At 33.5% G+C, this 12721-nt stretch overlaps 1 long non-coding RNA gene across 3 annotated transcripts in view; it reads left to right on the plus strand.

Moving 5' to 3' along the window:
* The first annotated feature begins 6409 nt into the window (after positions 1-6409).
* LOC116596954 overlaps positions 6410-12721 on the plus strand; it is a 34612-nt gene continuing 28300 nt past the window's right edge. For all 3 annotated transcript variants that reach the window (XR_004288382.1, XR_004288384.1, XR_004288383.1), the window contains exon 1: positions 6410-6490. This is a non-coding gene — a long non-coding RNA (uncharacterized LOC116596954). The remainder of the gene's footprint in view (positions 6491-12721) is intronic.

The following is a 12721-nucleotide window of genomic DNA, read 5'->3' on the forward strand; positions in this document are numbered from 1 at the left end:
CAGAGAGAAATCACAAGTAGGCAGAGAGGCAGGCAGAGAGAGAGAGAGAGGAGGAAGCAGGCTCCCTGCTGAGCAGAGAGCCCGATGCGGGATTCGATCCCAGGACCCTGAGATCATGACCTGAGCCGAAGGCAGCGGCTTAACCACTGAGCCACCCAGGCGCCCGATACATGTCACTCTTAAATCCTATGCTATATACTTAACATGTAGCAGAACCTGCTAAAACCATAATCTGATAAAAACATTGCATGCTTATGGGCACCTGTCTGGCTCACTTGGTAGAGCATGTGACTCTTGATCTCTGCATTTTAAGATTGAGCTCCACTTTGGGTATGGAGATTACTTAAAAAGATAAAGTCTTTGGAAAAAAAACAAACAAACAAAAAAAAACAACCATTGTGAGGCACCTGGGTGGCTCACTTGGTTACCTATCTATTGGTTTTGGCTCAGGTCAGAATTTCAGAGTTGTGGGATCAATCACCCCACTCCAAAAATTAGGCTCTACACTCAGAGGGGAGTCTGCTTGAGATTCTCTTCCTTTCCCTCTGTCCTTCCCCTCCTCTCTAAAATAAATGAATAAATCTTAAAAAAAAATTAAAAACCACATTGCATGTAAATTACAACAAATTGTGGGAGGCTAAGTATGGACTGGCACAGGAGTGAGAAATTGCTGAGGTTGCACTCTTATGGTGTGCAAAGGTAGAGAGGAAATAGGTCATGTGGACACTTTGGTGGGTTTTATATTCAGGAAACACATCAGGTTCCCACAGTAAATGGCTAAAAAATCCCCTTGTAATTATAATGCATGATGAAGAAATGTAATTGAAATAAAGCCAGAATATTCTCCATAAAATAGCTAATTTTCCAGGGGTGGTGAGGAAGAAAAAACAAAACAAAACAAAAACTTTACCAGGGCCTTATCTCACCTGAAGGAAGAGCATTTTCCTGACACCAGAGCCTGCAGCATATTGTCCTATCTAAGGGGAGGGGGAGAAAGACTAAAAAGCATCTGTGAAGGTCACTGCCAAGGAGCACAGCCCCATTTTAAAAATATTGTTTAAGCACAAGATTATAGAGGGCTGTCCTCCCCACTCCTTATACCCCCCCAAAAGAATGCACAATTATCATTGCTAATGTGTTTAATCGACCTTCTCTTTCTGTTCCACTATATGGCACTTTTCCCTTTTCTAAATCTGTCACAAACTTATTCCAATAATTATAAAAAGAATCAATGAGGGAGTGTAGAGTGCTTTGGACAATTCCATTCCATCCATTCAAGAAGGAATTATGATCTTCATCAAGAATAGGTCAATAACATCAAATTAAATAATTAATGGAAAACTATCATGTTAAATAGTTTTCAGTAAGTACTTTTTTCAACTTCCCACTAGATGAAAGAGAATATTTTTGTTAAAAATGTATGAAGTTAGGAAGATTTGAATAGAGGTTACCCCATTCTTTAGAAGTTCTCAGTTTCATCTAGAGCTGTTTTTCCTACCCAATCCTTCTGTTGTTGCCATGCACTTATGTTTTTTTTGATATTTCAGTTATTTTATGAGTGCAAATGTTCCAATGCCTGTCATTCTGATGTTAAAATTAGTGTAATCATCAACCTTTACAAAAAATTCCTTTTCCTTGGCATTCTATTCAAAAATTTCTAATGACTTCAATGTTTGACTGACAGTAGCTATGTAGAGCCATTTATTTGTGAGTCATAAGAAACCTAATGTCAGAAATTAGTAAAATTCTAATGGTAGAAAATTTATTTTATAGATATATTTTAAAAATATTTTTAGTATTTCATACCCAGAAAACTTTCATGCAGTTATTTTTCTAATACTTCATGTCATTTATTAAAATGTATACCAGTGAAGCTTAAATTTCATATTCAAATTAGTCAATTAACAGTTATAATAACCAATAATTCTTGGTTATTGGTAACAAGAATACACGGGACATAGGTACCTTCATGAGTGGGCAAGTAAAAAAGAGCAAATATAAGATTTTTAAAGAATATCTTAATTTGTATCATAGTCTCTCATTCAAACTGGGCAACTTTCAAGAAACAGTTATGAAATACTAAGGCTTCCAGGACCTTGGAATTTATTCAGTGAATCCTGTCACTTATTGTAAAACTATCAAAGTCACTCATACCCCTTTTCTTTAAATACTGTCATCAATGATAAACTACTCCTTTACAGAACAGTCTAGTCTGTGTATTGACACATTTTGATTCTAGGGAGATTTTTTTTGTAATGGCGTTTTTGGTAGTTTCTCTCTCATTTTTTTCTTTTCTCCCCCCCGGCACGTACATTTTCTTTCCTTCCCTCCCTCCCTCCCTATATCCCTTCCCTTCTGTCTCCTTCCTTTCATTCTTTCTTCTTTAATTTTCCTTTCTTATCTTTCTTCCACAAATACTTACCAAAATCTTCCTTGGTACTAGGCATCATGATAGGTGCTATGGTTATGGTGATTAAAATAGAACCTCTATTTATCAGTAAAATATAGTGCATTTGACAGGTGCCGTGAGAGCACACCAGAAAGGCTGATAACTCAGTTACAGAAAGAACAGGAGAGACATTGTGTCTCTTCTAAAGCTTGCAGCTTACCCTAGAAGTATGCAGACAGGAAGGAAAGCTGTTTTAGAAACAGTCATGTGTGAAGCCACTGAAGAAGGGGCCAAATACAATTCCTAGATTTAATTTTAGCAATCGATACTGCATATTTCAGTTTTCAATAGCCATATATGGCTAATGTTTAATGTATTAGCAAGAATAGATGTAGAGCATTTCCATCCCCAGAGAAAGTTCTTTTCAACAAATTTGGCCTAAAATTTAACATTGTAATTGCTCTATATTTTCAATACCAATCAACTTTCCCAATGAGCTCTTGCTGTAGTAATCAACAATCTTTTCATTTTTGGGGGGATCTACAGTTCATTAGTCTTGCTTTTATAAATCTCCCACTTTCCCCATGCCATCGTTTTCTTTCTTTCCCAGTTTAAGCATTATAGTCAATTATTCTCACATACTGAGTGTGGTCTCAACTTCCTTATGCCCATGTATTGCTTCTTTGCTTTCCATATTCTCTTGATAAAACCACAATTACAATTATCCATCTCTGCCTGTACCTATGCTTGAACTACATAAGCTGACCAACCTGAAGAAAACCATATAGTCATGCAAACTGTTTACACATTATTATGTGATCACTAATTACAGATGACTTTTTTATGATTTTTATGACAATCATACTCTATTCCTCTAGTCCATTTATTTTCCCACTCTCTTGGGTAACTATTACATATGTTCTCCAAACTTCCTCAAACCTCTGCTTACGTCTTGACTTATTCCACTCTGAAGATAAAACCAATCAGAAAAGAACTTTGAATAGCTTTCTCTACCAAGTCTAACAATCCACCTGTAGTAAGTTCTGCTTTCTCTTCTATTATTTTGGATGAAGTCTCTATGCTTAAAATGAATGCCAGCACTTTTACTAGGTTACTAGAAATCATTCTTTATCATTCACTCAAAGACTAGAACAAAATTTTCATGATCACTCTCTTGAATTGTCAACTTTTCCCTCTCCTCCAGAGCTTTCATGCAAAAAACTCCCATATTTAAAGTGGAAATCCACTTGAACCCACCAGCTTCTATGCTTACTACTCTATTTCTCATTTTTGTTTGTAGAAAAGATCCTTCAAACAAATTTTCTGTGTTCACATTTTTCATTTCCTTTTCTATTGTCACCTGAACCAACTCTCAATAACCAGTCACAGTAATGAAGCTGCAGAAATTGTTCTTAATGTCATAAAAATATCTCCCTATTGCTAAACCCAATAATCAATTCTCATTACTCTAGTCAGTAAAACTCACAACAGCATTTGACATGACTGATCATTTTCTCTCTCTCTCTCTTTCTCTCTGCTTCCAGAACAAAGCAATTTTTAACTTTGCTTCTTATTTAATTTTCCTTAGTTTTCTCTGGTTTTCCTTCATTTCTCAGACCTTTAAGCTCTGCACTACTCTAAGAATAAGTCATTAGGCTCTTCTCTTTTCTCCCACCAGCCCCCTTATGTGAATCTGTGCAGCTTTTTAGGTCTAAACAACATCTATACGCTGACAACTTCCACATTTACATTCCACAATCTGGCTGCCTATATGATTTCCTCACGTGGATGTTTAATAGGCATCTTGAACTTAACATCAAAGTTAGCACCTACTCTTCCTCCCTAAAATCTGCTCTAGTCATTATCTCTTGGTTCTCTTATCCTATCCTTATCTTATTGTTTTTGTATCAGGTTGTCTGGGTTTCTATTCTTTTAACATTTCCAGCATATTCTTACCTTCCAGCTGAAACACACTTTATGTGGATTTACACTGTCTTGCTGTTTCACCTATGTCTAGGTCTCTGCTCAAATGTCAGCTTCTCAGTGAGACCTCCTCCCTAACATTCCTCTATTTTTCCTGATTTTTTCTTTATAACATTTATCAACATGCTACACATTTTTACTTTAAAAAGATTTTTCATGGAGAAAGAAATATAAACGTTATGAAGTACATACATATTTCTCTATTTTGTCACCCACATGCGAGAAGAAGATATTCTTTGGCAATAAATACTAATGATTAGTCTGTGAAAATTTTTGTTCCTGGACTCATGGTTGCTAAGTAGCCTATATGTATATATATACACATATGTATGTATGTGTGTGTGTGTGTGTATAGTCTCCTCTATATCTATATTTAACTTTTTGTTATCTAGACCCTGGGTAGTATTGTAACCCCTTTAACTATGAAGAGTAATGCCTTCTAAGCTTATGTGGAAATATACTGAGATTGCAAGAAGGAGGAGTGGCCAGATAATAGGAGGAAACCCAAAAGAGTAATGCATCAGAAATCTGAGGAAAAATACTGCTTGAAGGTGGAGGAAGGTGACCGGTTTCTTCAAATAAATAAGCTGCAGGGAAATAAAAAAGATATGAAGAGAGAACATATAGATTAATAACAATTTAAAAGATGAATCAACAAATTGAAAATTATGTTCTTTTTTGGATTCTGATTTAAAAGAAATCTTAAAAAATGTATGAGAGAAATTTATAGTTATGTATATAAAAGAATATTTTTTGCTTTAGAGATGCATTATATTTATTGATTGATAAAATATGATGTCTGCAATTTGTTTTAAAATAAGACAGTAAGGGGAGATAACATGTGAAGATATATATGAAACTAGAGTAATCATGAGTTGGTAATTGTTGAAGCTGGGTAATAAAGGCATGAAAATTTATTATACTCTATATTTGTATATGTTGGGAAATTTTCTATAATAAAAGTTGAAAAATATGGAGGAGACAGTGATGAACGTTCCACTGAAATATATTTGGGACACTGAAATATATGCTCTGTATTTCATGTCATTTTATCGGAGTTATATAATAGAGGCTGCATTAAAGTTAGTAAGATGTGAATGGTAAAGAAAACAAACAGAAATATGAGGTAGATAAATGAGGTAACACAGCACTTTAGAAATGTGCCTTAAATTGCTTTTATTCAATATCCATGCAGAGCACAAGACTTATGTTGACCCAGTGCATGAGGTAACATGTATAGTTGCCTAAAACCAGAAAATAAAGACGACTTTGAGAGTTCAGAGTCAGCTGTTAATAAATTAAGAGATAGATGGTAAGACTGGATATCTTATGTTTAGCCAGAAGAATGGATTTCATTTTTATCCTCATTACCTACTTTCTGGCTGGGGGTAGTGGAACACAATTTTAGAAGAAGATAAACAGAAGGTCCGTTTGATTTTTTTCACACACCTGCTTACCAGTGTTTAAGATATCTAAAAAAAAAAAAAAGAAAAGAAAAAGAAAAAGGAATCTTGTGACCACCACCATTTTTCAGGTTGTAGTTAGAAAATGGTAACTATTACATACATAATGTATCAATGGATGTAAGGACTACAAGAGAGATATTGGGATGGTGTATTTGTATATTCTTTATTATGTTAGTCACCATACAGTACATCATTAGTTTTTGATGTAGTGTTCCATGATTCATTGTTTACATATAATACACAGTGCTTCATGCAATACATGCCCTCCTTAATACCCATCACCAGGCTAACCCATCCCCCCCCACCTCCCTTCTGAAACCCTCAGTTTTTTCCATAGTCCATGGTCTCTCATGGCTCCTCTCCCCCCCTGATTCCCTTCAACATCAAAGGTTTTATAACAAGGTTAGCAGGTGAGGACAGGGAATGGTACACATGTGGGTGAGATGGCCTCGGCCAGAAGACTGCATGGGACTCTTATCTGACACTCTCCAGACTGCCTCAGAGCCTTTTCTATTTTTGGAAGAGGATGACATGGATGATAGTAGGTCACAGCATTTAACAAGGGAAGGGCTGACACTTCCCAGACACGCTGCCTGTATTCTGCTGTGTTCTGTGGGCCCATGACTTCCCTTACTACTCTCTTCCCTCACTTGTGAGTATAAAACCTGGAACCTGAGGCAGAGAATAAAAACAGAAAATTTTAACTAGACTGACTAATTTATACATCACAAATTGATTCATTAGTCACTGGATTGGACTAAATTTAACTGAAAGCAGTTAAGTTATCTGCCATTAGACAGACTGGGGACTCAGAGTCAAAGATTAAAAGTCATCTCTAAAAATAAAGAATAGCCCAATTCCTAAATCTGAATTAGTGAATGAACTAGTTAGTTATGCCTCTTTGAGACAACTGTAGGAAAAGTTTTTTAATAGAAAACAAGAAATAAGGTATGATATCCATAAGGTAATTTGGGATTAGGGGCTGGATCAAGATAAATATTTTACTTAATTCAGGAGATAATCATGTTTAAGAGCCAATGAGAAAGATCCATTGAAAGAGATTTTGAATATTCAAGAGGAGTAAGAGATAGTGTTAATTTAAGTTTCTGACAAGCCATGAAAAAAAAAATTAAAGGAGATAAACATGAAGTTATTGCCATTATGGGAGATGGCAAGATGGGCTTGATATAGGCAGGTTAATAGGTAGCCAAATGAAAGAGAAAATATTTGATTTTGTGGTCACCCAAATCCATCTTGGGATGGATTTTATTTTACTAATGTATTTTACTAATATATTTTACTAATATATCTTCTGAACCAATTTGTTGGTTCAGAATATTGGAATATTTTCCAATCTTAAAAAAAGAAGGTTGAGGGGATGAATAATAGAAATGTTACATAACTCAGTAGGGATATTTTAAGGCATATTTATTTTTCATATTTTATTTTGCATCATGCATATACAATATGTGCACAAATATGAATTTTGGAAAGTTCTGCAAATATAAAGAAACAATTATTAATCTATCTTGTTCTTTAATTTGAGTGATGGTTGAACGGATATATTCAGTTTGTGAATTTATTAAGCTATGTACTTCAGATAAGTGCACATTTTAAAATGTGTATTACATGCCAGTAAAATGTTTAAGTATTCAATACTAACTTCCCAGCTCAGAGCAGTCAGATATACCATAATTAATGTTTGGGGTTTTTTCTGCAAATGTTTTATAGTATAAATAGTAATCTCTATTAGAGGCTAGAAAACTATGAACTGGAGCCAAATCCAGTGACTGATTTTTTTCTGTTAATATATAAGTTTTATTGGAACTGAGCCATACCATTTGTTTATGTATTGTTTTGGGCTACTTTTGCCATACAGCAGCAGAGTTGAATAATTGTAAAAGACAATTTAAGGCCCACAAAACACAAGATATTTACTATCTCACCCTTTACAGAAAATGTTTGCCAATTCCTACTATACACTCTGTTCTTTCTTTTTTTTCTAATTACATAATTACATCATGAATGTATATAAATAAATATATTGAATTTATCTGCATCATACTTTACCAAATATAATTTTTTGTTTTATTTTTCTGTGTTTCAAGATTCACTGTTTATGCACTACACCAAGTGCTCCATGCAATACGTGCCCTCCTTAATACTCACCAAATATAATTTCTTTAGTTATTTGCCAAATTATGGAAGTTTTTTTAATGTTTTATCTCTTTGTTCCTGAAATTTTTGTTTAAATTTTATAATATTTTCCTAAGAATATATTCTAAGAAGGATAGACTTTAAAACAAAAGGCACAACTTCATAAACCTTCCGAGTATGTATTAGTAAATTGATTTTCATATATATTCCACTCGTGTGCTTCCCATCAGCAATCATACAAATATTCAGGAACCATTTACATTGTTTTCTGCAATGAGTATTACTAAAATAAAAATAGCCTTATTAAACATGATATGGTTTGTTAGTTAACTTAAAAATAATTTAAACTAGAAAATCATAGAAATGCATTATATACATCACTTGTCATGTCTATTTTTTACAGAAATTGTAATTTTTACAGAAATTTTATGATAACCATGTATCATTCACCAATATTTTAATTTTGGTCTAAGCACTTACCTGAACTTGATCATAATTTGCTTTTCTTTAACCTTCCATAAAAATATTACAACTATATTATCTACAAGTTTTAGTTATGTTCTTCTCCAGTTCACTTAAAACTTGAATATATGTTTGAAGCAATCCTGGCTTTAGAATAATTTGAATATTTACAATTTTACTGTAAATTTTCCACAATACTTTTGACCAAACCTATTCAACACCTTTTAAAAAATGAATGAGAAATTGACTCTTTCCAAAACGTTCAACTCGTTTTCCACAGAAACAAAGCTCTCTTATCTCAGTTCTCTTATCTCAGCCATAGATCATGGCTTATATAATAGTTAATCAACATATATAATTTGCATATGTATTTGAAATGAGAGGCACCTGGGTGGCTCAGTGGATTAAACCACTCTTGGCTTCTCTTGGTAGAGTCTTGGTTTCAGCTCAGGTCATTATCTCAATCATGCTATGACTGAGCCACATGGTGGGCACCATGCTCAGTGAAGTCTGTTTGAAATTGTCTCTCCAGCTCCCTCTGCCCCTTCCACTTGTGCTCTCTACCACTCTCTCTAAAACCAATAAATAAATCCTTAAAAAAAAGAGAAAAGAAAAAAGTTAAAATCTACCAACTGTTGATAAGTATACCACGTAGTGCAACATTCTAGTACTTAATCTATTAACCATGATAATTCTTTCAGTGGGTATCAATGACTATATTTTACAATAGAAATAGTAGGCTTTACATTGAATAGGTTTTTATGTTAACTAAGTCATTTTATAAGTTTTTAATAGGTTTTGAGTAATATGTGTTTAATACGTTTTGAGTATGTGTGTTTGTGTGTGTGTAAAGCTAATCAACCTTTTTAGAAATATATTTCTCCCTTTCCTCTATTCATTTTCATTTTGAGACCATCTAGAATTTTTATTTCCAAATTATTGCTTTTTAAACATTTTTCATCAGTTAGACTGAACAAATTTTAGTTTACTTTCCAATATCATTTCTTACATCTCATGTTGTTTTTAGATTTTTAAAAAATATCTATTTTTAGTTATAATATGGTGAAAATATTAAACAATGTCATTTTAATACATGAAAATATATGAATGACTTTTTGTTCAACAGAACTAGTGATACTTTGGGCTTATTTGTATGAGTTTAATGAGCTGTTCATATATGTGTCTGTCTGAAAACATTTAGCTGTATTTTAAAATAATACAATGGCATATGCTTAAGGATATTAGTAAAATAACATTAGCCATCATAATATTTCTAAAATATATTACAGTGAAATCCTTGACTAAAACACCTACTGAAATGTAATAAATTGGTGTTTCCATATATTTTAAAACTCCCATAACTTCTCTAGATAAGTTTGAAGGGTCTTCCTTTCACCTAATGTATTTGAATATCATCATATATAGAGTTATTTTTAAAATCTGAGTTATAGTTCAGTGTACAAAATATTATGTAAACTTTTTATAATCCTGAAAACATAATTAAAGTTGATGGAGAGTTAATCTGAATATAGATCCACATTTAACGTTACCTTTCACATGATGTTACATTAGGTCAAACATGGTACTATTGACATTATTAAAGAATCATAATAAAATGCCTACCTCTGATAAATATTTGATATGTGTTATTATCTTGATTTCCATTTTTGAAAGAAAATGTGAAGCCATATTAAAAAGAATTTAAACACAGTTTACTTTAAACCCTTTATAGCTTTATTGAAAGTCAAGATATGACAGTTTTAAACCTGATGGTTACTAGAGGAGAGGTGTGGGGGGACTGGCTTAACAGGGATGGGGATTAAAGAGTACACTTGACATGAGCACCAGGTGCTGTATAGATTAGTTTCAGGTGTACTGAAATAATAAAATATTTATAATATATAATAATATATTCAGTACACCTGAACCTAATATTATATTGTATATTAACTAACTGGAATTTAAATAAAAACTTAAAAATAAAGACATGAGAGTTTTAGTTTCAAAATCAGAAGCCCTCTCTTTTTACATCATTGCAGTTAATAGCTCAGACAAAATAACATTTTTCTTTTTTATTTTATTTTATTTATTTATTTGATAGACAGAGATCACAAGTAGGCAGAGAGGCAAGCAGAGAGAGAGGGGGAAGCAAGCTCCCTGCTGAGTGGAAAGCCCAACACGGGGCTTGATCCCAGCACTCCGGGATCATGACCCAATTCGAAGGTAGAGGCTTTAACCCACTGAGTCACCCAGGTGCCCCCAAAATAACATTTTTCTAAACATTTTGTCTCTGTGAGAAATTGAAAAAGAGTAAGAGAATATCAATAACCAGAATGGCCTAAATAAAAAATAAATGACAAAAGCAATAGAATCTCAATACTACTGCATCGCAGTAGGACACATGTATCAATAGAAATGACTTACTTTAGGGGCGCCTGGGTGGCTCAGCGGGTTAAGCCTCTGCCTTCGGCTGGGATCATGATCTCAGGGATCTGGAATCAAGGCTTGCATCGGGCTCTCTGCTCAGCAGGGAGGCTGCTTCTCCCTCTCCCTCTGTCTGCCTCTCTGCCTGCTTGTGATCGCTCTCTTTCTATAAAATAAATAAATAAAATATTTTTAATAAAGAATAGACTTACTTTAGAACGTTAGAAATGTTCTACAAACATAATATGTTAGGAGCAGGAAACATGTATAAGGTATGTGTAACTTTTACTGAGGATGTCTCAGCGTGAAAGAGAAATTTCAGTCAGTTTCCTTTCTGCACTGCTGAAAATATGAGTGAGGTCATATCCACAAAAGCACCAGAAACTTACACAAATTTCAACCAAGGTATAATATGGTATAATAAACTAATTGATGAAAACCTAAGGGTACATATAAAAAGCCCAAGGATTCTTTTTGCTATTGGAGTTGGGAAATATATCTTAACCATATTCAGAACTATAGAAACTTTGGTCAATTGACTTCTTTACCATCCAAAGACATTTTCGTTTTCAAAGGCATTACAACAATGATGCAAGTAGACAGATTTACTTTTTGTGATAGTGGCACTTTGCTAGTAGAGCTTTCCAATAAACTCCAAATCATCTTCTCAAAATTCACATTGGAACAGGAAGACACTGATTATCCACTGGTAGTAATCAGTCTTTTTGTGTTTTTGACACAATTCTGAATATAAGAAATTGAGTGGCATAATTGAAGAAATTAGAACATTCACAAGCAACACAAAAGAAGTCATCATTAATTATAGTAAAATTAAGTGCTAAAGTATAAAAATATCTTCTACTGTCTATCGACACATCTAAGTTAATGTACTATTATGTGTTTGGTTGTCCTTCAACATTTTGATGTCACTGTTTGAATTAAACTATTAAATTGCCTAAATTCCTTAATGCAAAACTGAACCTCACAATGACAAAATTTGCCTTTCCTGATTAGGGAGAATTTTTAAAAGATTTTAAACAAAGAGAAAAATAGCTAAAAGCTAGTTGCATTATTTCCTCCTCACAATTGCTTGAGCATTCTTTTGGGAATTAATACAACTGTCAGTGCAGGTGGCACTACCAGCTAAATAAGGTGATTTGAATTAAGTGATGGATCTACCCAGAAACATGTCTCAACCTTGATTTTCTGGATTTTATCAATTCTTACTATTTTAGAACTATGAAAAAACTTACAAACCAAGTTGCAAAGGTTAGAGCAGAAAACAAACAAAACCTGGGAGAAAGACACAAGATTTGATGTTTTTAATTGAAGTGAGGTTTTTTAAAAAAAGTCTGGCTTGACGTAATGCAAGGAAGAATAGAGGACTTGTGGGCATCAGGGGAGTGAAGAGGGTAAAATTTCATACCTAGAGAGATGTTGCCTACAGTTTCCAGTTTAGAATTATGCAACATGAGCATGCATACTATATACAAATTATTAGTCTAAACCTAAGATTTCACATTTGAGTGTCCTTTAGGAGTTCAGCTCGAACAAGTATCGATTTTATTTCTTTTAACTGGCATATACTGAAATATTTCACATTATGAAAGCACAGGACCACAAGAAAAAAAATCTCAAAACTTAAATTTCAAATGATTAATCTTAATATTTGAGCTAATATTATTTTTAAGATTATTTGGGTTTGGGCATAGTAATATATTTTTATGGTTTAAGATCATGATGAAACCAACATGCAATAAAAATACTCTCACTCTGTCATTGTCCATAATACCCATTAACCTCCTTCTGTCTTTTTTATAAGGGGTTTATCCATATGTAG

Source organism: Mustela erminea, chromosome 8 (genome assembly GCF_009829155.1).
Source record: "Mustela erminea isolate mMusErm1 chromosome 8, mMusErm1.Pri, whole genome shotgun sequence".
Taxonomy (NCBI): domain Eukaryota; kingdom Metazoa; phylum Chordata; class Mammalia; order Carnivora; family Mustelidae; genus Mustela; species Mustela erminea.